At 41.2% G+C, this 25,663-nt stretch overlaps 1 protein-coding gene across 3 annotated transcripts in view; it reads left to right on the top strand.

Annotated features, from left to right (window-relative positions):
• Positions 1-25,663, top strand: part of MPP7 (MAGUK p55 scaffold protein 7) — a 250,667-nt gene that overhangs the window by 10,622 nt on the left and 214,382 nt on the right. The window contains exons 1-4 of one of the 3 annotated variants that reach the window (XM_023740588.1): positions 10,292-11,300; positions 12,078-12,161; positions 12,462-12,517; positions 21,651-21,748. The gene's annotated coding sequence lies outside the window, so the exon portion shown is untranslated. Of the gene's footprint in view, positions 1-10,291; positions 11,301-12,077; positions 12,162-12,461; positions 12,518-21,318; positions 21,749-25,663 lie in introns of those variants that run through there. The other 2 variants (XM_023740589.1, XM_023740590.1) reach the window with 2 other exon arrangements.

The following is a 25,663-nucleotide window of genomic DNA, read 5'->3' as shown; positions in this document are numbered from 1 at the left end:
ACTAGATGGTGCCCGGCTACCACCAATGACCACCCTGACAGGGAACACAACAGAGAGTCCCTGATGGAGCAGGAGAAAGGTGGGGTGTAGAACTCAAATTCTAGTAAGAAGACCAGACTTAATACTGGAGGAACCCTGGATTCTCTATCAGATCAGAACTAAAACAGTTTCCGAGGCTAACTCTTCAGACAGGGATTGGACTGGACTGTGGGAAATAAATTGATACTCGTTAGGAGTGTGCGTTTTAGCTCAGGTAGATACAAGAGACTAAACGGGCAGTTCTTGTCTGGAGGTGAGATGGGAAGGCAGAGAGGGTTAGGAGCTGGCTGAATGGAAAAATAAAACAACAATAACAACCAAACCCACTGCTGGTGAGTTGATTCTGACTCATGGTGACTCCGTCGGGTTTCCAAGGCTGTAAATCTCTATGGAATCAGACTGCCACATCTTTCTCCCATGGTAGTTTCCAATCGCTAACTTTTTGGTTGCCAGTCGAGTGCTTTAACCACTGCGCCACCAGGGCTCATTACTGACTTTCTAGTTGATGTGATTTATTAGCATGTGTTGTCATGGGCAACTGTCAGGACACTCCCTAAGTGTGACAGGTCTCTGGCCCCAGCACTTGTACCATGTTTTGTTAAAGTGAAGCAAATGAGTTTAAGAGCCTGTGACTTTTGGTCTGTCTTTACGTACGGTACTGCTCAGGCTTCTCTGAGCCTTCTGAAAAGATAGGATGCGTATCTGCAAAGAGGGAAAGATACATTGCAAATCTTACTTATACCCCTTTTGCGTAGAAATCATATTTGTGGACTCGTGTCTTTTTAAATTATGTGCATGAATTGTTCAGATTAACATAATTCTTTAAAAAGTTAAAACACACCAGTTGTGGGTCATAGCAAGGTAGAACAATTCTGACTTTAATTACTGTTAGTCTAGTTTTAACCCACACCTCCAGGTACTTAGCTTACTATTGTACCAAAACATCCAAAAAATCAGATGGTTGGGGTAGCGCCACAAAGAGGTCCTAGACGGGAGTCCATATCGTTAGAGGGAAAGCAGCCTGCACTCATTTCAGGGGCCAGGCGTCTTCAGAACAGCTCCACGCTTCAAAACTCCCTGTCAGAAAGGGCAGCGCCGGCGGTACTGCCTGCAGTATGATAAACCCCAATTCTAGTTTCCCCAAAGGCATTTTTAACTTGTGATCATTTGGTATCCTTATACATATTTTACAATACTTTCAATTCCTACTGAGTACTGCTAGAAACAGACTGGAGACGGACTTTTTCAGGCTTACACGAAGCAGGGCCCTGTAGGTACAGTGAAGCAGGCGCACATATCTCCTCCCCCCTCAAACCCTAGAAGGAAAATGGAGGCTGCTACCCTTAGTGTTTCTTAGTATATCTTTCTCTGTGTGTGTTTTTTTCTTAAATTAAAAAAAAAAAAAAAAGTTTTTAAGCATCATTTAAAGCCTTTGAACTCTGCTGGCTACCTGGTGGATTGTGATTACAACCATAGAGGTGAATTTGGCAAGAGGAAAACCACTGTGATTTTTTACTAAATGCCAGTACAGTCATCTGGTCTGTCAGCTGGCATCTGCCTTCACTTTATCCCTGTACACGGTGAAGTTCTCATATCCCTCAAGGACTAGCTCAGAGACGTCTTTATCCTTGAAGCTTGTCACTCTCTTCATTGAACTGGCCGTCACCAAGTTGAGTGGCGTTTGCGCCCTGGAGTCATTGGATGGGAAGCTGGTGATGGACCTTGGAGATGAGTCATCAGGATCATCTGTTCCGCTTTGCAGGTGGGAAAGCCTGAGGCCTGGAAGGAGCGGTGGGGCTGGCTGTGTTCCAGTAGCTATTATTAAGAGAAGCAGTGGAACCAGGGGTAGAATCCATATTCCCTAACTCCCAGATCAGGTCTCTTTCCATGCCTGACGTCCTGTCCTTTTAGAATATTCCAACCTTAAGTACTCTAAATGAAAGTTTGAAGTAGAATTTTATGATTTTATGTGATTTATGATTTTATATTCAAAATATTCCAACTGAAGCCTAGTTTCTCTAGATGATTAATGATTTTATGTTGGTGTTTTAGTTAAGAATGGTGGTGGAGTGACTTCTTTGCTAAATGAACATGGTTCTCTGGTGTTATCTGAAGAGGTTGGAGACATATGTTTGTCCTAGACTCTTATGGAGTTTAGTTAAAATCAACCACAATTCCTTAAGCACTTCCTGTTGTCAGTCACTATTCTGGCATTGGGGATGTGCAGTGAACAAGCCCTGTGTAGTACCTGCTGGCATTGAGCTTATCTGCTAAGGGAGGAACAACTCCTGGTGTGTCCCCTTTTCTACTTTTATTGCGAGCACAATGAGATTAGAAGAGCAGGGAAGATTCTTCATCTGCCTCTATCAAAGTTCACCAATCAGTCAAATGAACAAGGTTTTATTCATTTTTATAAATGAAGCGTTTATATAATGACTGATTTCACGGACTCAGTAGTACAGAGGAAAACGTTTTGACCTATAGACAGTGTGTGGTGTAACGAGAGAAGGCATTTTGTCATTTTGTTTTTTAAACAGTATTTTATTGTGTTTTTGGTGAGGTTATACAGAAAATTAAGTTCCCATTTGACAGTTTCTACACAACTTATTCAGCAACATTATTGACATTTTTTACAACATGTCAACATTCTCTTTAATTGTGTTCTGGTTGTTCCGTTTCCAGTACTCTAGTTTCCCTGCCTCCTTATCTTCTCTTCTTTGCTTTAGAGCAATCGTGGAACTTCCGGTCTCATATAGATGGTTTTTTTAATGGAAAACTGTACTCGCAGGTAATGTCCTTTATTTTGTTTGCCAGTCTGTTATTTCACTATAAGGTGACCTTCGGGAATAGTTTCGGTTTAAGATTTAAAGAGTATCTCAGGGTGATAGTGTAAGGGAGTCCTTTATTCTCAACTGGTCCAGTAAGGCTGGACTTTTTAAGAGTTTAAGTTCTGTTCCACATTTTTCTTCTGTTCTATCAGAGTCCATCTATTGTGGCCGTGATCAGAATGATCGGTAGTGGTAGGCGGGCACCATCTAGTTCTTCTGGTCTCAGGGTAGATGAGGCTGTGGCTTATGTAGGCTCTTAGCCCTGTAGACTAGTTTCTTCCCTGAGACTTTGGTTTCCTTCTTTCTCTTTCGCTCCTGAGCGGTAGAGACCAATAGTTGTATCTTAGATGGCTGCTCGAAAGCTTTTGAGACCCCAGATGCTGCTCACCTCCCTAGGATGCAGAACATGAACTTTGTGAACCCTGTTAGGCCAACTGACTGAGTCGTCTCATGAGACTAAGGCCCTATGCCTTCAAACCCAGAAAACCATTCTTGCAAGGTGTTTGGTTATGTCTAAGAAGTATCTGTAACTGTGTCCCCTATGAATATATATGTGGGCACACACGTATCTTTCCGTACATGTACATATAGACACTTCTGTCTGTGCACACGTACCTACCTGTACACGTGTATGCCTACACACCAACATACGTGACCATACACTTGTTTTTTGGTGGTGGTTGCCAAATTATATGTCCTGTTCTTCAGCACAAACATCCTTTCCTCTCGTGCGTTTCTCAGTGACATAGTTTACTGTGGCGAAGCTGTGAGAGCAGGTGCTTTAGAATAAAGATGCGTAACCTCTCAGAATCTTATTTTCTGCATATGTAAATTGGGATTAACAACATCTTGTTGTGAATATACAATGAAATTACTTAGTGACTGGCCTAGCATATGAGATGTTCAGTAAACAGTTGGTGCTGATATTGCTGTCTTATTATTATGTGTATTTGAGGAAATGAAAATTCAGAGTGTGCTGAAGTTTTCTTATTTTTTTCCTAGCTCCACAGTTCTTAACCTTTTTCTTCAGTGACACAAACAAATGAAGCTCAGGAGTATGGTGACATGCTCCCAAGAGTGTCCCCAGGACAGTAGCTGAAATTCTACTCCTGAGAAAAGCATCCTGGAATGCAAGTGAATGAGAGTGACATCATTACCAGGAGGCACTGTGCCCAGTAGTTAAAACCGGGGCTGGATTTCCATGGACAAGCGACTTAACTCCTTTGTGCCTAGCTGTTCTTATTTGTAAAATGGGGCTAAAAATATCTGACCGGCTTTATAGGATTGTTGTAGGATTTGAATGGGGCACCATGGGTGAGGCCACAGTTAGTCATATGCTGTTATTTGTTATTTGCTGTTGTTGGTTATTGAGAAAATCTTGACTTGCTTCTGATTCATAAAAGAGCAAATCACAAACTTGAATGGTTTATTTGTGACAGATCTCCATCTCATTTTAATACACCAGTTCCTTATGATTTCCTTCCATATTGAAATATTTCCAGGTTGGCAACATTGCTTTTGTAACGTTGTGTTTTTATTATGTCGTTTTATTATTATTTGTGTTTTTATTATGTAGATTGGTTACAGTATGACTTGTTAGACAGGGAATACTTTTTGCATTGCTGTATACTTTTTGCAAGTCAGATCAGTCTGGAACTAGGGAAAAACTGTTGCCCTTGAAATAGCTGATTCCTTTGAGAGGCTGAATGCGTTGTTAATTGTAACTATGGGATGATAATTAAAGGTGATCAAAATGTTTAACGAAGTACCAGTAGTTATAGGAAAAGAAAATCCTTACTCTTGAGCAAAAGCTAAATGTAATTAAAGGTGGATTTGCTCACCTTTTCTTTTCTTTTTTTTTTTTGTGCTTTAGATGAAGGTTTACAGAGCAAATTAGTTTCTCATTAAACAATTAATACATACATTGTTTTGTGACATTGGTTGCCAACCTCGCAACGTGTCAACACTCTCCCCTTCTTGACCTTGGGTTCCCTGTTTCCATTCGTCCAGTTTTCTTGTCTCTTTCTGCCTTCTCATCTTGCCACTGGGCTTCTGTGCCCATTTAGTCTCATATACATGGCTTAGCTATATGTATTGGTGTTGGTTTTATGGGTCTATCTAACCTTTGTCTGAAGGGTGAACCTCAGGAGTGACTTCATTACTAAGCTATAAGGGTGTCCGGGGACCATACTCTTGGGGTTTCTCTAGTCTTTGTCATACCAGTAAGTCTGATCTCTTTTTGTGAGTCTGTATTTTTCTCCAACTCTGTCTGGGACCCCCTGTTGTGATCCCTGTCAGAGCAGTGGGTGGTGGTAGCTGGACTCAGTCTGGTGGAGGCTGTGGTAGTTGTGGCCCTTGTGTCCTTGATTTTCTTCATTCACCCTTGCTCCAGACAGGGTGAGACCAGTGGAGTGTTTTAGATGGCTGCTCACAAGCTTTTAAGACCCTAGACGCTACTCACCAGAGTCAAACGTAGAACATTTTCTCTATAAACTATGTTCTGCCAGTTGGGCTAAATGCCCCCTGAGACAGTAGTCCCGGCCCTCAGCCCAGTAATTCGGTCCCTCCGGGAGTTTGGATGTGTCTATGAACCTTCTGTGACTTTGCCTTGGTCAAGTGGTGCTGACTGCTCACTGTTTTTATTGTTATTTTTAAGGACAGATAGTTTTGTAAGTCTGAAATATAGCTCCAAACTTTTCCCCCATTGTTTTTTATGATATAAATGCTTCTTAGAGCTTCAGAAAGTCTAATTCAGACTTTCAAATGGCCTACAAGGTCTTGTATGATCTGCCCCTGCCTCGTTTTCTCTCCCCATTGTATCTCTCTGGATCTCTGTGTTCCAGCCGCACATGTTGAACTCTGAACGTGTTGAGCTCTTTTCTTCCTCAGAGCCTAAGCTCACTCTGGCCTTCTACCTGAATGCCTCCATCTCTCACACGGCTGTTTTCTTCCCCGCCCCCCTCATTCAGGACTCAGTTTAATTTCACCTTTTTAGAGAAATTTCCCCTTTTGTCCATTGTGTCCAGTGTGAAATATTCCCTCCCCAACCCAAATTCATAGGCATTGTTTTCTCAGATAGCATTATCTATTTTTCCTTTGGAGTCCCTGGGTGATGCGAATGGTTAAGGTGCTCGGCTGCTAACTGAAAGGTTGGTGGTTCCAGTCTACCCAGAGGCACCTCGGAAGAAAGGCTTGGTGATCTACTTCTGAAAAATCAACGCTTGAAAACACTACGGAGCACAGTTCTGTTCTGACACACACGGGGTTGCCATGAGTCAGAATCAACTTGACGGCTACTGGTTTGGTTTTTGAGTTATTTTTCCTTCGCTGTGTTTATCACACTTAGTAACTTATTTATTGGTTGTTTATTTATTTGATTACTGTGTTGTTTTTGTCTTTTGCCTGCTAGACAGTAAGCTCTGTGTTTATTTTGTTCGCCACAATATGCCCAGCACCTAAAGACAGTGACTGGTGTATAGTAAGTATTCTGATATTTGTTGACTTACTGCATGGATCCAGCTTATGCAGACGTCCCCAAACTTTTCTGTAAAAGGCCAGGTAGTAGTTATATTAAGCTTTGTGGGCTGTGTGGTCTCTGTTGCAAGCTACTCAACTCTGATATTGTCATGCAAAAGCAGTCATAGACAATATATGAATGAATGTACTTGGCTGTGTTCCAATAAAACTTTATTTATAGGAACAAGGGGCAGTCCGCATTGCCATAGTTGCTGGCTCCTGAACTAATGCATTACAGCAGAAGAGATTGCATACTGCATACTTCAGCTCTTTGACATCTGGACTGATGTTGTTGGACTTAGTGACAAAGGCTTTAGGCAGAAGGCAGCCTAACCAGATAGAACACTTGTGCTGAACCTTAGCTGTAATTAAGTGGAATAAGAAACATTTACTGAGCACTTACCACATGCCTGATACACTGGCAGCTAGGTGCACAAAGCTAATGATGGGCAAAGGCCTCGGTCGTGGAGGAGCTTACTGCGAAGCCCAGAAGGTCATGGGAAGTCACAGAGCTCGATGCTAAAAGCATTGTCTTTGGAGGCAGACTGGAGTTCAGATCCCTGCCCTACCTATTTCTTCATTACTTTGAGCAAATTGTTCAGTCTTTAAATTCAGAGGACTTGGGTGAAAATCAAATGAGAGATTCTTGTCAATTTCTCAGCATGTAAGTCATTATGCTGTAATTATTCAAGTGACGATGTGGTTATGTTAATGTGTTAAAAATATGATTCACATCCAGGTCTGGATAAATCTAAAATCTATTCTTTTCCCTCCTATTGCACTTATCTCTGCTCATCACATCGCATTAAATCAAAAGTACACTTTGTGTTAAAATTATTAACTGATTTGATAAAGTTAAAGCTATAATATATATTTCTTGGTTGTTGAACAGTAGAACAGATGCATTATTAACATTGAGAAATCTAAAGGGATTTTACTTTGAGAAGCTATTTGTAAGAAAAAGAGAGTCAAAGTGAAACTTATATTTTTAAGTGTGAAGATATTTTGATGTGAGCTGAGCTCATACTTCTGTCTGGGAGCCCTGGTGGCTCAGTGGTTAAAGCGATCGGCTGCTACCCAAAAGGTCAGCGGTTTGAACCCACCAGCTGCTCCATGGGAGAAAGATGTGGCAGTCTGCTTCTGTAAAGATTTACAGCCTTGGAAACCCTGTGGGGCAGTTCTGCTCTGTCCTACAGGGTTGCTAAGAGTCAGAACTTCTCCCTTGCCCACCCTGTGAATTTTTCCCCTCTTTGGTTAATGTGTGCTACCTGGGCTCTTAAAAGCCCAGGTGATTCATTAATTCTTTCAGCCAGTATTCATTTAACACCTGCTTTTGTTCTGGGGGAGCTCTGGTGGCACAGTGGTTAAGAACTATGGCTGCTAACCAAGCGGTCGACAGTTCGAATCCACCAGCCGCTCCTTGGAAACTCTATGGTGCAGTTCTGCTCTGTCCTAAGGGGTTGCTATGAGTTGGAATTGACTTGATGGCAACAGGTTTGGATTGTTTTGGTTTTTGTTGTAGGCAGAGCCCTGGTGGCGCAGTGATTAAGCACTTGGCTGCTAACCAAAAAGTTGACAGCTCAAACCCACCACCTGCTCCGTGGGAGAAAGATTGGCAGTTTGCTTCTGTGAAGATTACAGCCTTGGAAACCCTATGGGGCATTTCTGCTGTGTCCTATAGAGTCGCTGTGAGTCGGAATCGACTCGATGGCAACTGGTTTAGTGTTTTTTTTTAACACTTCTTGTGTATCATTTACCTAGTTTCATTTCTTGAATCATCTATTGGCTCAGATCAGCTCCCTGTCTTTAAAATTAACAATAACAAGAAAACACAGTACCTCTGTTGGGACTGAGACTATTCCTATCACTCGTCCTCTACGCATAACTTCCTGTCTTAGACTGGGTTCTCTAGAGAAGCAAAACCAGAAAAACGTATCAATATATACAGAGAGAGATTTATATCAAGGAAACGGCTCATCAAGGAAACAGCTCACGTGCTTGTAGAGGCTGGAACGTCCCAAGTCTGTGGATCAGGATGGAGGCTTCTCTTGATTCATGTAGCCACAAGGGCTGGTGAACCCAAGATCGACAGGCCAGAGAGCAGGGCTCTGCTCACAGGCTGTGAAGATCGATGAATCCCAAGTTCGGCAGATAAGCTGACAGCTCAAGTCCCAAGAATTGGAGATGAAATGACAGGAGGCAGCCCCAGGATCCAGAGCGAGCAAAAGCCAGAAGGTCTGCTTATACTCACATGCGGGCCACGTCCCCAAGGAGACTCCCTTTCAACTGATTGGCTGCTCACAGCAGATCCCATCATGGGAGTGATCACGGATAAACACTGAGAATCATGGCCCAGCCAAGTTGGCACACAATCTTAACCATCGCATTTCCTCAATGGGCTGTGTATACTGAGTACCTCTATTTTCCCAGCACTTCTTCATGGTGCATGATGCTGATAATCCATTCTGCCTCTCTGACCACTTCCTGTTCACACATTGTGTTTTACTAGGTTCTTGCCCTTTGTTTGTCTCCCTACCCAGAACCTCCACTCTTAATACAACTTGTAGAGAAAGGCCTTCTAATCAACATTGTTAATATTTCTGCATATCAGCAGCATTCAATGTGGATTCTGCCTTCCTTCCTGAAATTTTCTCTCCCTTGTCTTCTACGATGGTGCCAATAAATGAAGCTTTTAAGACACAGTTCAGAATATAGCCTTTTCTATACTGCTTACCCCCGCCCCTAACATAAACTCCTTAGGCAGGCATTCAAGATCATTCTTTTCTAATTTTATCTCCCACTTATATTCCAACATTTACCTTTTATCTTACCCCAACTGTAATAAACAGTTTCTTAAACACGTCTTGTGCTTCCCACTTCCATATGTTTGCTCAAGCTGTTGGGAGACAGCATAGATGAATGCTTGGTATTTTGAGCCAGACTCCCTCTGCTTTCTTTGATGGATAGGAATTGTATTCTGTTAAACTCCCTGAGGCCAGAGCTGGTGTCTGTTTAGCTCACCTCTAATTCCCTGATCAAGGTAGACACCAGGGAGGCCGGATTTAAATCTGAGCCTCCTCATCCAGTAAGGTTTCCCGTCCGTCGCCGCCACTTCCTTGGACCTGCTGGTTTCCTGCATTGTACCGAGTTTGTTGTCAGCCAGACCAGGATCTTGGACTCCTCTTTGTCCCAGTTGCTGCCTTTTGTACCAGTGCTTGGGGTAGAGCTTCTCCTGTGGCTCCTGCCAGCTGTCCCGTTCTCTCAAGCCTGCCTTCCTCCGTGCTGGAGCCCTGCCTCTGTAGCTGAGCTCAGAGCTAGTGCCTTGATATAATTGCCGTCCTAGATGTGAACATCCTACCTACCAGATTCCAGGGGCCGCCAGCCTTCTACTGTTTATTCCAGCTGTGTGATTGGGATACTGTTACCTTCTCTGAGCTTTCAGTACCTAACCAAAAATAAAATAAAAAAAACAAACCCACTGCCATGGAGTCGATTCTGACTCCTAACGACCCTGTAGGGCAGAGTAAAACTGCCCCATAGGGTTTCCTAGGCTGCAGTCTTTATGGAAGCAGACTGCCTGCTGTTGCCTAAATCATGACTGAGTTTCCCACACTTAGATGTTTTGTCTCCCTCCTCTGTCTGCTTCTGTAGCTGGGTCAGACCGCTCACCTCCACCCCTCCTCTCCTGTCCTGGCCGGCAGACTATGGGTCAGCCCAGGATCCCTGCTTGTCTCCCCTGGATGCCTAGGTGACACTTCACAGCCTGGTCCTGAGAAGGGGAAGAACTCGGTGTCGGCTGTGAAGGCCTGCTGTTATGAGTTCATTGCGTTTCATGAGCTAGTTGAACTTTCCATTATAGAAAATGTTGATACAAAAACATGTCACTGCCATGTTTTTCAGATCCAGCTGACCGTGGTAGGCCAGGGTCGGAGGGAGACTTTGGAGGCTTTATCCCTTCCATAATACCCTGCCCCCTACTATTTGATATGAACAATCATGATTTTTGAATATTTATTTGGAGACCTAGACTAAACTGATATGTATTTAGAGAACTCAACTTCAGTCTTGTGCCCTGCCCGCCCCCAGCCAGCCAGCTCACATCCCTAATTTCTTACATTCAAGGCCAGGAGAAGTGGTCTCCTTCATTGTATTTATGTGCAAACCACGTTGAATACACTTCTACCAGAGAATTTTCATTTTCTTTAAACTCTTTTATAATTGCATCTGACTTACCTGTGATCAGGTGTTTAGATACCCACTACAAGCAGACTCAGTGCGTTTCTTCTCACATTTGGTATTGTGACCTTGGGTTACCATCCCAAGCCACTAGAGCAAGATCCTTAATCCTGGGGTACATGAACAGACTGGAGTTGTATGATTCCATGACCTGCTATTATATTAGGTGCAGATTGTTGTGTATTATGTGAATCTTCCTTGAAGACAGAGAACGTCTGTAGTTTTCATTAAATTAAAAAATGTCTGTGGTTCTCAAAAGACTATAAAAGCCATTCTGTAGTTACTCATGCTAGTGGTAACCTGAAACAGGAGTGACACATTTCAAGTGCTTGATTGAAGACCTGTGAAAGTGGGTACCTAGCTCAGTGCATTGTGACTGTCTTTGACTGTCTTTTTGACTATATTGTGACTATATTTTTGAGATAAACTGTTAGTTCTACCATAATTTACTAGTTAAGTTGACAATGATAAATGGAGAGATACAAAGTAAGACAAACTAGTGTCTTTTCCAGGGCAAGTGGCTTATTTATCAGTGTATCGTATGACCAGACAGTATCACTTAACAAGTTGGAGGTATTCCACATCATTATCGTTGGAGTGTTTCTGATACCCGCCATCTGTACGCGCAAGGGTCACCTGATGGAGAAAGCCGTGTTGTTTAGGAGACGTGTATATGTAGAGGTAAGGGGAAGATGGCGGTGCTGTGGACGCTGGGTAAGTACTGTGGTTTTCCACTGGCATCTCTAGTAGGACCACTTTTAGCATATAGTAGGAGGGACAGCGGCTTGCTTTACTTAACTTCTAGAAGTCCAGTGATTGTTCAGGATCCAGTCCGTGACTCTTTCCAATATAAAAAGCACTGCCCGGTGGGGTGCAAGGCCATTGTGCTGATGGGGAGGGTGTATTTGTGATAAATACCCTAGAAATCAGTTCCAGCTCTGTGAATGACTTGTCTAGCCTTCAGTGTAATTGCTCCCCTTGCTAGTAAGGACAGGTTCTCACAGCTAATTCTTTGTGTGTGTGTCTCAGCTTTGTGCGATCTCGCTGTTGTTAATGATCGTGCGTCATCCTCACTGCTGAAGCGGTTAATTCTGGGTGGGGAACTAGTTAGACACAGTAGACAGAGCTGTTTCTTTTTTAGTTGAAAGATTAAAGATAACTGATTGTATTGGGGGATCTAGATGGCTTTGTGATTTGCTGAATTAAGAAAATGAGTTTGCTTTGGTAAGGAGCTGGAGTAATTAAAGAATAATTCTGCGGTATAATTTTTAGAAAACTATTATTGCAAAAATTTTTTAAATTATTTCTTATGGAATTGGGCATACAGTTGAAGTGTATCATGTAGAAAACAGCCTTTTATGGCCATTTCCATTTGCATCAGAAAACAGTGTTCGAGCATAGTTTAATATGATATCTGGTATTTTTCATACATATTTTTTAATTTTTGTATCTTGACAGGTGACTGAAGGAAAGAACCACCTGTAATGTCTATATGTTGCAGAAGACTTGTATAACTGCTTCAGATCATTAACTAAGAGCTAGGTATAGAAAGTATGTTCATTTATAGAGGAGAAGCTAGGGATACTGGAAAGGGGTGGATTTCCATTGGAAAGAGTTGAATAAGTAATTATATATTAATTAACAGAAAAAGGAATTGATACTTGTGTATTAATAATAATAATGCTATAAGCATTTACTGTATTTACAAATACAGAATTTATAGTTTCTAATACAGTGTTTTTTTTTTTAAACAGAACGAAGTATACATGTGCAGTGTTATTTATTTTAGGGGTATTCTAATGAACAGTTTCTGTTTCAATAACTTCCTTTATTTTCATGTAGGTTGGAAAACAAAGCTGATAGTTCCATTGAATTTGTTTAAAAAGGGCCTAAAATAGGTATTTATGTTTTTTTTTTAAAAACTCAATTTAAGAAAAATAAATATTTAAATACAATGGAAGTTTTTATGTATCGTAAAAGTTTTGACAGTGGCATATCAATGACTCACGTTTGGAAACTTCTGGTTTAAGTGACTGATACGTGGTTGTTTAAGTTTGTTGAGTTGATATATTTTAAGAGTAAGAACAAACCAGGAGGGGTGTGGTATTGACATTAGAGGAGCAGTTTTAACTGTAAGGTTAAGCCCTTGCCTTTTCGTTCACTCTGTTAGGACGTTACCAGTAAACTCTTCCTTGCTTCCCTTTAGTAGCTGTTTCCTGCAGCAGTAAGTTCAGTAACTTTGTATTTCCACAGCATCTTGGTCCATTTTGCTACTGTATATGCGTTTATCTCTCCCACCAGGCAGTGTGCTCCTGAGAGGAGGGATTGTATCCTCTTCGTCTCTGATTGCAGTATAGTGCCGGGTAGTTGCTCAGTCAGTGTTCTTGGGTGATGTCATCATCATTCAGAGCGACTAGTAAGAGTAAAACCACGTATTTAATCATTGCTAAGTAAAAGAGAAAATTCACCAGATAGTTGTATGTATAGGTGCAGACTTTTGTTGCTAATAGCTGAAAAACATGCTTTTTTTTCCTTTTCCGTCCTTGGTGGTATTACCTTGGCTCTATTTGGAAAGGCAGTGTGAGCACGAGAGAGTGGAGAGGACATTGGGTTCTAGACCCGGATCTGTCCCTTTCTTACCGTAATTCTGGGACGGAAAGGGCAAAATGGAGGTACCACCTGCCTCATAGGATTGTACAGAGTTAAATGACATGATGGCTGTGTAAGTTGTCAGTATTGCCAAGTTGTACAGAGTGTATCTTTTTGTTACGTACAGTAGGTGTCAGCACTTGACTGTGATTCCTTACCTAGAAACCTTTGTACTCGTCCTTACCTCCCTTTCCAACCTATCTGCCTTTTTCTCTTTGAAAAACAAAACCAGAATCAGCTCACACAAGCCCACAAACAAAAGCTTCAGCTACTTGCCTATCTGATCTCTATAAGCTACCTCAGATCTTTTTTTGGAGGAAGAAGTCACAGTATAAAATACACTTCTTTTTCCTGTTTATTAAATACTTTTTTCTGAAAAGTGCTGGTAGGTCCAGAATACATTTTTGGTGACTGAAAATAAAACAGAAGAAAAACACACATTCTCTTCATTTGAAAGATACTTTTGTTAGGCGTTGATAGTAGGGTATGATTCTCTTACGTTGGAAGGAAAGTGTGCAAGGAAATTTATCTTGGTATTGGGATAAGGTAACCCTGATGTAATATTTATTGACCATCATGCATGACTTAATATTTATTGACTATTATTATATGCCAGATACTGTGAAAGACGTTTAACTTTCACAGTAATACTATGAAGAAGATATTTTATGTGTTTAGCGGACTGAGACAGCTGGTAAGCAGTGAAGCTTGGATTTGAATCTAGGTTTGATTGATTCTAAAGACCCTGCTTGTCCAGTAGTTCTTAACCCTGGGGAACTTTGTAGGTAGTACTGAGATTCTCTTGTATGTTTAACTCTTCTTGAATATAAAATAACTCTGATAGAGAATGTCTCTATCTGATGATTCCAGTATCTGGATTACCTGTGGGTCTCTTTCTCCTGTTTTTCTCCCCGTTGGTCCTGTCTCTGGCTGTGTCTGGTTCTTTTTGATTGAATATTGGACGTTATTTATGGAAAATTGTACAGGCTGTCAATAATGATAGCTTCCTCAAAGGGCTTTTACTTTAGCTTCTGATAGGCAGCTAGAGAAGGAACAATCCCCTTAATCCATTCGGGTACTGAGCGAATTGAATCAGGCTATGTGTCAGCCTTTGTAAGGTCTTATATATTTCCATAAGGAGCTCACTTAGTGGCACAATGGTTAAGCGCCCGGCTGCTAACCATAACATTGGCGGTTGGAACCCACCAGTCTCTTCGCCAGAGAAAAGACCTGGCAATCTGCTCCCTTAAAGATTACAGCCAGGGAACCCCTATGGGGCAGTTCTCTGTCCTGTAGGTTTGCTGTGAGTCAGAATGCACTCAGCAACACACAACAGCAGTCAATTCCCAGTTTTCCTTTATCCTGAGGGTGGAGTCCTTTCCGAGTTGCAGTGTTCTTCTGCCGTGTTTGAGCCCTGACCTGCCATTTCTCCCTCTCCAGCATGGTGAGACACACTGTATGTATCTCTGCTTAGCTTCCAAGTCTTTTAGCAGCTGCCTTCTCCTCAACTTCTCTACACCACGGTTTGTGTTGCTCATGAATCTGTGAATATCATGAGGAGAAAAGCAGCTCAAACTGTTGGATGTACTTTGTGCCTCTCTTCTCTTTGGGATCTTGGCCCCTCAAGTCCTGACCACCCTGCTAGCCCTGAAGTCCAGTTTTTATCTTCCTAGCTGTCAGACTGACAAAGGCTCTTCCTAACTCCTCTGCCTTGGAGAAGCTGTCTTCTGCCCACCATCTCAGCCTCTCTATGTCCACTGCTTATTAAGTGGCAGATGTGCTGGGAAGGCAGTGTGCGTGTTGGTACACGTTCCTTTTCTCTGGGATCTTGGCTGTTCAAGTCCTGCTTTGGGAGCTTTTAAACAGATTTTTAAAAACATTTTATCTAGCTTTTCTCATTGTTCTTTTTCTTCGTGTACGTCATCATCATCGTCCTGATTCTCATCATGATCATCTGGCTTTATGTGTTATTCAATAGAGCATAAATTGATTTTGGTTGTTTTCTCATTTGTTACATTTCTCTCCTTTTGGCTTTTGATGTTAATGATTAGCCAGTCTGATTCTTGATTAACTTTTGTGATGATTTATTATTTTTTTTAGAAATAAAAAGTGTTTATTTCAAAAAACAAATAATTGAATTTAATTAAATTTCATTAAAGGGTCTGTCGGCTTTAAAGCTTTAGAAAAGTAATTTCCCAAAGCAGTTTTGGTTATACATGATTGAAATTTTATAATTTATGATGTTTCCAGAATTTTAATTATTAAATTAAATGAAAATTTATCTTACCACTTCCTATTTTGCTTACTGAATAACCTGCTTATTTGATGGAATTATTTTAAAACATTCTTAGAATGAAGATAAGCTAAAAATATTTTGAAAAATTCATATCCTGAAAAATACTTCATAATTTAAAAGATGTAATTTTAAGATACCTATTCTTCCATCAAAAGGAAAGGATTTTGAATTAAAACTTGAAAGTAATCAATGTACAAGCTAAATATAGAAGTCCAAAAATAAGAGTTTGTCATTAGACAATGTGAGAAGAGATGATCTCACATTTGAACTTGTGTACCCTGATAGTGGAGTCCCTGGAAAGTGCAAGCAGTTAAATACTTGGCTGTTAACTGAAAGTTTGTGGGTTCAGGTTCACTGAGAGGCACCTTGGAAGAAAGGCCTGGCGATCTTCTGAAAAATCAGTCATTGAAGACCCTATGGCGCGCAGTTCTACTCTGATATGCAATGCATTGCCGTGAGTCAGAACTGACTTGATGGCAGCTGTTTTACCCTAATAATTCTCCTCTTTGTCTGTCTAAATGCCTCATTTGCATCAGACTTTATTGGTGCAGTGGTTAAGTATTTGTCTGCTAACCAAAAGGTCAGCAGTTCAAATCCACCAACCGCTTCTCAGAAACCCTACGAAGCAGTTATACTCTGCGCTATAGGGTCGCTATGAGTCGGAATCAACTCGATGGTAATTGGTTTGTTTGATTTGGTTATTGCTTGAAGTAGTGGTACCAGGCAGACTACTCTGGCACCTTAAAACAAAATGTTTATCTTAACTGCGTAAGATTTGTATTTTTTAAAAAGGTCTGTAGGGGCAAAATAAGACGCAAAATTCTTTTGTGAGTTTGGTTAGCTGTCAGACTGAGTTCATGAAGCTAGTTACAAGGGCACACAGTTAATAACTAAAGCCCACTGCTTCATTGAATTCAGAATCTCTCAGTTTTCCAGCCTGTGTGGAAACTTTGAGAACTGTTTTGAGGACCAGTGAAGAAAAGGAAATTAAAAATTTTTTTTTTTTGCTTCCAAACACTGTATTACTAGACCTGATAATGACAAGTAAGTTTATATAGAAATGCTTATCCAGAAGATTATTAAATTAAAAAAGTTTCACTTCAGATGAATCAGCAGAAGTTAGTAACTAAGATTTATTAATAATTTATTAATAAACTTCCAAGACAAATGTTTGCAAGAACGTTCTTTGTTTTGAAAGAAATACCAACAAACTACTGAGTTTTGAAGTCTATAGTAAGTGAATACTTTGAGGAAAACAAGGTGCTGTAGAAACATTGCTCAAGTCTGTTTACTGATAGCACAGTTGCACTGATATGGGAAGGTGTAAAGCTTGTTTTGTGGAAAAAAGAAAAACCTTTGATTCAAGGCACATGTTGCTTTATTCTCAAAGAAGTGTTTATATAAATGTTTGCTAAGTCTTAATCCTTTATTAGATGATGTTACCAAAAGGATGGATCTAGTAACATCCTAGTCCTTAAAGCTCAGTTTTCTACCTTTTTTGGCTTTAGTAAAGTAAAGGGATCAGTATGTCAGTCTCTGCTGTTTCAAACTTCAAGGGTTACTAGACCCAAAGAAGGGCTTTGTCGCGAGTTTGAACTATAAGAAGAACTAATTGTTTTCTGAGAGATTCTAACTTTGTAGATTGGTGGAAGCATGGCTGTTAGCTTGAAAAATCGCTCACCTAAGTAAACTGATATGCTTGAACATCTTAATGAACTTAATAGAAAATTGTAAGAACTGTGTAGAAAGGTACTACTTTTTATTGACAGAGTGATTGTTCAGTGAAAAAATTCAGCTTAGGAAAAATAAGATTAAAAATGGTCACAAATGATGTTGAATGAAATAGAATTATCAAGACTAATAGAACAAATGTTTATTTGAGGAAAAGTATTATTTTGAATGACCTGTTAAAAAGTTCGATTGGCTATGAGGTCTGTTTGCCTTACCACAAGAATTTCAACTTGGCCTTTATTAATGAAAGAATAGAAAATAATATTTTTGAGTGGTTGTAAAAATGATTTAAAATTTGTATTACCTTGCGTGAAAGAAGTTTATTGTTTTTGGGGATCCGTCAGGAATTTGAAGAGGTCGTCCATCATGATCGGGAATTGCACGTAGCCACTGCAGGCACAGAAACGGATGTAAAAAAGTTATGTTCATGGAAACAAGCTTACTTTTCTCAAGAAAAAAATTGAGATTTTCTTTGGGAGTTTTTTTAAATAAATTCTGTACTTAATATCTTTAATGATACTTTATTTAACTTTCCTTATGATTATATAAAGAAATTGCAGTTGATTTCACCAAGCCCAGACTTCCCTCCCAGGAACCGTATCAGTAATATTTCCACCCTGTGGCATGACATGAAACTCTGAACTGTACTTGTTGCTTTTTATACCAGCAATCTCCAGTGCTGTCCTGGGAGTTTTCAGTCTGCCGTGTGTGATCTTGGTGGTGGGTAAATTTGATCTAGGAAACCTAGAACCTTCGAAGGAATTATGGAACCTTTCCACGTGTCCAGTTTTTTAGAACCATCTTTATCCTTTCCGTTGACCAGGCTGGTTTAGCTCAGAGAACTTCCAATCCTGACTGTAGCTGAAGTGAGGTTACCCACGTAGCCTTAGGGCATATGCTGTTTAGTGCTCACTTGCGTACTCAGCCTATGTTTAACAAGCGTGTCTGTGCCAGGCATTGCGGAAGGGATTTATTTATCTTTGTTCCTGAGGAACTTACAGTCTAATAGCCTTTGAGACCCATGGTGGGATTATGGGTTGTGGTTGCCATTTGATTTTTAAAAGGTTGCAACAGTATGAAATAATAGTGTAAAAATCTAGTTCCATTTTATGTCTCTCCTCTCTCTCGTTTCCTCTTTTCATTATTATTATTTTTTAAACATTGCCTGATTGGTGGACATCTAGGTTATTACCCCCCTCTCCCCCGTCATTGACGATGCTGTATAGTTTTCTTGTACAGATGTACCTGCACACGTGTGTGAATTATGTCTAGAGTGTAAATTCCTAGGAGTGGATTCCTGACCAGAGGGAAGGTATTTCTTAGTGATGTGTTGGTGTGTTATTGATAGGCTTTTAGAATTAATAGGCTTTTCTTTTCAAGATAACTAGAAACTTGGGAGCTCGGCGGTGTTTCAAGCGGGCAGACGTAGTTTGCAAGATGGTGGACTTAACGCTTTAGCTGCAGCGTCTGCAGAGGGCTGTCGTGCCCGAAGAATGGCAGCACAGCTGCATTTGTCCTTGGTTCCTTTTCGTCCCCCTTTCTCAGTCTTCACTGCTGTTTGAGCCTCCACTGCCCTCGTGTTGCCCCGTCTACAGATGTCATCCCCAAATTGGGCCGTATCCCAGCACCCCACGGCTCACGTTCGTACCATCCCCCGACCTTAGGCACGGTCCCGGCTGTCAGAGCAAAGAGAACTGCCCTTGCTGTCTCTCCAGACAGCGACAGTTTCAGCACTTCCGTGAGCTCCGAAGAGTGGTTTATATAGAGTGATTGTTCCCTAGTCCTCAGAGAAGTGAACCCCCTGTACTCGACTGTCACATTCGCTGCATCCTCCCGCGTGTGTTCCCCTTCCACTCTTCTCTACAAATGTTTTAGGATAGAGCTAATGACTGCTGGGAATAGTCACACATTCCTATGAATTGTCCCATCCACAAATATGAGAGCATGCCTGTGTTTCTCTGGATCAGAATGCATATTCCGTTGAGGCCTGTGATTGGAATTTTGTTTGTTCAGTTTGACTAGGAACTAGTATTTTAGTAATAAACTTGTTAGTGAGGAAAAATGAGTCCCTGTCTCTTTTCTATAGATTTTTTTTTAAAGCACCTTTGCACTGTATTAGAATGAGTATAAAATTTAAAGAAACGGAGACAATTCTAAAAATTCAATAATTTCTAGTTTCCATATAATAAACATTAATAAACTAATGTTTATTATATAGTAGCAACTTCCTGCTGGCATTCCTTTTCCCCATATTATATAGTAGTTTTCAGATCTCTAATGCGTAACGATTACATCTGAGGCCTCAGGGTTTTCCTCCTTTATCTGGCGCAGGTTCCCTCAGCTGGTACAGTCAGCAGCTCCCCCTAGGTTGTCAGTAAGTTGTTTCTGTGTTCGGGCAGGCACCTGGCTGGAGGTGAGTCGGATAGCAAGTCTCACCTTGTTCTCCTCTTAGCTGTCCGTGCCCAGACCTTTCTTGAGATTGTGAGGTGTGTCTAGAGGGTAGGGAGCATCATTACTCAGTTAAATATAATCCGCCCAAGTTTTCATTTTGAGATAAACCTATTTTATGATTATCTGTGTAAGACTTATTATTTCCACTTAGGGTAATTCTAGTGGGTAGGTTTTAAGCAACTATCTCTAGTCTCTTTTTATTTACTCTCTAAGGTACAATAGAGCACTGTTCTATCAGCTGGATTTACAGTAGCCTTGCAAGATTAGTACTTACAAACAAAAGCCAGCCCAGTGGGTCCAGGTAATCCGTCTCTCATTTACACATTTGTTACAATAATGTCATTGCTTTCTGAATGGTAACCTTTCATTTTATTGGGCCTTTTCCTCCCCTCTTTCCCTTCCACGGCAATTCTCTCTTCAGGGATTAGGGCAAAGAAAGGCAGGCCTTGAACAAGAAGATGTTTGTGTTTAGCAAGATTTTCAAGGAGAACATGTACAGCTGTAATTTTTCTCTTAGAAATCTTGGCTAGTTTGAAAGTAATGGTTTTAGAAGTGATCTCAAATGGATTGGGGGAGAGTAAAAATATTTTTGATGCGTTGTCAGATTTTCTTAATCCAAGGAGATTATGTTACAATTGAAGATAATTCACATAGGAGTGGATGCAGGAAACGTATCTCTTTTTAATAATTGGGAATGATGTCTTGAACAGTCAAGAAGAAAACTACTATTTGGCTCAGTCTGTGTAACTGTCACAAAAATGAAGGAAGAGGATCTGTCCTTGTAAGTCTTAAGCCTGTCAAGTGGTAAGGGGGAGAAATTGTAAACTTTGTTTCTATGTGATGATTTTTACAGGTTTCCTTTTTGTTGAGATAGTGGTAGCCCAGATTTGTTATTCTTCCTCTTCTGATTAGACAGCCTGGCGCTGTTTCGTAGGCTGCAGAGAAGTCAGAGTCTTTGTCTTTTCTCGGCCCCTTTTCTCTCTCACGTTTGTCTGGCTACCGTGTGTGAGCTTTTCCCGCAACCCTTCACACTCTGTGATTTTAAACTTCAACTGTTCTTAAACTCCCCAGTCCATTTTCAGCCGGCAGCTCCCCTTGGCATTTCAGTACCAATTTCACTCTTGCCAGCTTATCTTTCACCAAAAAATCAGAAACCATTCTGATCTCTAAAGAAATGCAAACGAGGAGAGATCCTTTCTAGTGAACACAGAATAAACTTGGAGCTGTTGGGTGAGTGGGAGACTCTGCCAGATGTGCGGGTCAGAAATGGAGGTTCTTGTTATCAGAATAAGGTGCAGGGGTGACACAGTGGTTAAGCACTTGGCTGTTAACTGAAAGGTTGGCGGTTCAAACCCACCCGGCAGCTCTACAGGAAAAAGACCTGCTGCTCTGCTTCTGTAAAGATTACAGCCAAGAAAACCCTGTGGGACAGCTCTACTCTGTCACATGGTGCTGCTTATGAGTCGGAAATCGACTGGACGGTAAATAACAGCAGCAGCAGCAGCAACAACAACAACAGATTATTACTCACTTGTTGATGTCACCCAAATAGGCTTAGATTTCAGACAGTCCTAAGAGTCTATTGAGTTACACCATTAAGAGTTGATTTTGCCGAGTGGGAAAAATATCTTCTCTGGTTGCCTCTTAACGCCCCTCTTTGACATAATCTAGGCATATTTCTTGTCTTTATATATATTGAAGAAAAATGGTGACTGGTAGCAGGTTGTCTGGAAAACGGGGATGCTTGACGGGGAGACTGTATGTGTAGAGTTGATGCCAGCTTTCTAGTACTGGTATCCAGGCTTGAGTCAGACTTGATTTTCAACACCTCCCAGAAAGCTTAATAAATTCCCAGCACTCTGACGGTTCCATTCTCATGCAATCCCATCTCTCCTGCCTTTCAGACAAAATGAATCAACAGTGAGTGCAGTTTACACAGGGGAGCCTTCTGCTTCACAAGGACTCTGACTGTGACACATCCCCATTTACTTGTGTCCTTAAGGTAAGGGAGTAAAACCACAGAATAAAATCTAGAGGCATAGTTTCAGAATTTCAGAAGAGGAATTAATTTTAAAGATGATCCAGTCAAGGGTGTTCATAGTGTGGTAGTCTCTGTTTCGCCTAATGTAACAAATAATAGGAGCTTGATAATTATTTGATGAATATAAGCAGTGTTTATGTTAAAGTCGCAACATGAAGATACTAATTTTGAAAATAACTGAAAAGTTGAGGTCTACTGCCCTGTCTAAAATGCAGTCGCTGTTTGTTTTCTGCACCTTTCTGGAATCGCAGAACTGAAAATCAGAAACGGACTAGGGGTTTAGGACAGTGTAGACCAGCGACGGGGAAGCGGATTGCAGGCGTGTGAATAGAGGTGGTGAGGAATGCAGCTGTCACAGGCTGCTCCTGCAGGTGTCCCGAAGGTCACGTACCGTGCCCTGGGGTCAGTTCCGCATTGTAAGGTAGTAACTCTGCAGTGAGGATACCGTCATTAAACGCAGACCTTTTTCCATTAAAATTCACTGGCTCATTGTTTCATACTAGTTTATTTCTTAGGGTAAATTCTGACAGATTAAATTGTTGTTTAAGAGGATATAATCACATTCAGAATTTTACTACATTATCAAGTGGTTTCTTAAGTAAAACAGTGACGTTTGTTCAAATTAAGTCAAGATATTGGATGTTTGTTTTAATTTTCAAGTTCCTTAATGATTAGAAATATATTTTAGAGCTTTTCCCACTTTTACCTGAAGCCTCTGAAGTTGCCTCTGTTCACAAGACTTTTCGCTTTGGTTTAGTAACACTCTGGCACCCTCTGTTGGTTTCGGAAGGAATTGGCTGAGTAATGACCCTCAGGTTGGAATAAGAGAACGCATAGTTTAAAGCTGCCTTGTCATTCCTTACTTGCTGTGATGGTCGTTTTGCTCCCACGCCTCCTCGTTAGGCAGTGCGATGACTCACGTGTGTTTAAACCCGTACTTTGAAGTAGGCAGAGGAACTAGAGTGAGTAGACGTAGAAAGGCTTAGAATAGCATGGTGTGTTCAGGGATCAGCACCTAGTTTTACAGAAATGTTGAGAGAGGGTGTGGAGTGTGATTTTTGCACAAAGAAACTAGAAAGGACAGAGAGCATGTATCACTTCACGGAATTTAAAACTTTATCACGAAAGTGCCCCTGAGTCATGGGTTAGTTTTATCTAGAGTAGTAACGCAGCGATCCTGTAAGTATCTTAGAAAGATGATACTGGCAGCAGTGGGCAGGATGGGTTGGAGGTGGGGGGAGGCCAATTTAAGGATTACTGCATTTGCTAAGTAGGCTGATTAGGGCCTGACGGAAGACACGTGGCTCTAAGCAGGAGAGGATGGGTGACATGGAAGATGTTTTTTCAAAAATTTTTTATTATGAAAATTTCCAGACATGCAGAAAGGTATAGATCAATGAGTACCATTATGCCCACCCCTTAGATCCAACAAGTAACATTTTGCCAGATGTACTATCTCCATCCATCAATCTATCGATCCATCCATCGATCGATCGATCCATCCCTCCCTCCCTTCATCCCTCCCTCCCTCCCTCCCTTCATCCCTCCCTCCCAGAGTAAATTGGAGATATCATTACAGTCCCTAATTATTTCAGGAAGGACTTCTCCAGAGTAAAGCTCTCAGGGGAGAAATGTTCAGGGAGATGAAATCAGGAAAGTTAGGATTTTGGGGGGTAAATGTGATGGATTCTGTTCCATCCATAAGAGAAGTTGCAAAGGCTTGGTTTACTACTATTAATTTGCAGTTATATAGTATTTTCCCTCCTTCCCTTTTGAGAATTTTGGGAGATGGATGTATGGAAAATGCTATTAAATTTTAAATTGAGATATTTTAAAAAACTTAGAAAACTTTTTAAATTAGAAAGTAATTTCAAATACACTACAGAATTGAAGAATACAGTGAACCCTCATATACTCATCAGCTATATTGAATGCTTAGATTTTGTTCTGTTTGCTGAATTGAAACTTTAAAAGCAATACACAGTAATGTCAGTATTTTTAGGAAATATTTGTGTTAATGATTGGCTATCACTGTGATTTGATTTTCTATAACAAATGTCTTATTTAAATGAAAAAATCATAAGACTCCCTCTCCCAATCCTGCCCACAGAAGAACTCTTTTATGTAATAGACTTGCAGTTAACTTTATAAACCTTTATTATGGAAAACTAATTTTTTTTTAATACCAACGATGATTTAATTGGCTTTTCTTAGTTGTTAGTTTGGGAACCCTGGTGGTACAATGGTTAAGTACTCACCTGCTAACTGAGAGGCTGGTGGTTCCAACCCACCCAGCAGCTCCTTGGAAGAAAGACTTGGCAACCTGCTTCCATAAAGATTACAGCCAAGAAGACCCTATGGAGCAGTTTTTCTCTGTCACACTGAGTTGTTACGAGTTGGAATCGACTCGACGGCACCCAGCAGCAACAGTTATAGGTTCACATGAACATACATCTGATTAACTTACTTTAGTATTCGTTTTCCACTTTTTATCTCCTTAGAATGAGATAAGGAATTTATTTATTTTTCTGTCTTCATTTAGGTAGTCGTGGAATACCTGCTGTGTGCTAGAACCAGTTAGATTTCCTGACGATGCAGGCACAGACTCTATCCCTGCCCTCCTAGGGCTCACTAACCAACGTTGAGTGAATCGGTTTTTACAAGGATGGAATCACTGTTGGCCTTTCTGTGGAGGCATACATATATGCATGCTTAGTGTGCATGTTTTTTTTTAAACTGTTTTGTTCTGAGGTGTTTGTCATTAGAGAAGTCTAAGGTTCATGTTAGAACGTGCAGACAAGACAAGCGTTCACTTAGGTAACTGCACCAGATCAGGTTCTCGGAAGCATTGGCGGGCACAGGAGGCGCTGCCGATGGAGGCGCCGTGGCTAAGCCGCCTCAGTAAATGGGGGTGTGACTGCCTCGCCTGAGGTGCTGTGCATGGTGGTGAGAAATCCAGGGCCGCTGGTTTTACTGGTGGGAGTGAAATAGATTTCCTCACTCAGCTTTTCCTCTGAGCGAAAGAGGAAGCTCTCCTTGGCTTCACAAAGAGGGCCCATAACAAAATCCTGCTGGCTTCCTGGTGTTTAGCCAATGGGAGGCACCCACAAGAGTTTGGTGGTTGGAAGGTTTAATCTGCCAACTCCCTCCTGCCTTGTGGGTTGGCTGTGTCCCTCTACCAGAAGCTGCCACTCCTGTTAGGTGGTCCCCCCCCCAGAGCTGTCCTTTACAGGCCTGGGGAGGGTGGCCAGAACTCCTTCCCCTTTCGAGGCGCGCGGTTACCAATTATCAGTTGTTTCTCTGAACACTGCCCACAAGTTTGTAAGTAATCCCTTCATTCATCGCTCCTCAAATTACCCTTGTTGAGTGTGTCATCTTTTTCCTGCTGCTACCTTGATTGAAAACCATATTTGAGAATAATATTTCCATTATTTGTTATAAATGAGGGGACGATAACGATGGATGTAGATTATACAAGAATGCCTGCATTCTGTTGGTAGCCCTTCCATGCTCTGAGGCTCCCGAGGAATCCGTCGACACATGGAACAGTAGCAGAATTGAACTCAAAATAGCCGGTATCTGCCAGCACTCCCAGGGTTCTGTTGCTAAACTCCGTTAATGGTGAAGTTGGAGCACACAGCAGGCTTGAATCCTACGCGGAACTGTCTCCTCACCAACCTCAAAAAGTGTTGTGGGAACTTATCTTCATGGTGGACAGCTTGGAGGGAGGAAGTCAGTGAGAGGGAGGGCTGACAGGCCTGTCTGAGGATACCTTCCAGGTCTGTTTACCCACAGAGCTGTATGGAGTAGAAGAGGGATGACTGTCTGAGGACACCTTCCAGGCCTGTTTACCCACAGAGCTGTATGGAGTAGAAG

This window comes from Trichechus manatus, unplaced genomic scaffold, assembly GCF_000243295.1.
Source record: "Trichechus manatus latirostris isolate Lorelei unplaced genomic scaffold, TriManLat1.0 scaffold00160, whole genome shotgun sequence".
In the NCBI taxonomy this organism is placed as follows: domain Eukaryota; kingdom Metazoa; phylum Chordata; class Mammalia; order Sirenia; family Trichechidae; genus Trichechus; species Trichechus manatus.
The sequence above is the reverse complement of the archived record's forward strand: the minus strand, read 5'-3'. Positions and strand labels throughout refer to the sequence as shown.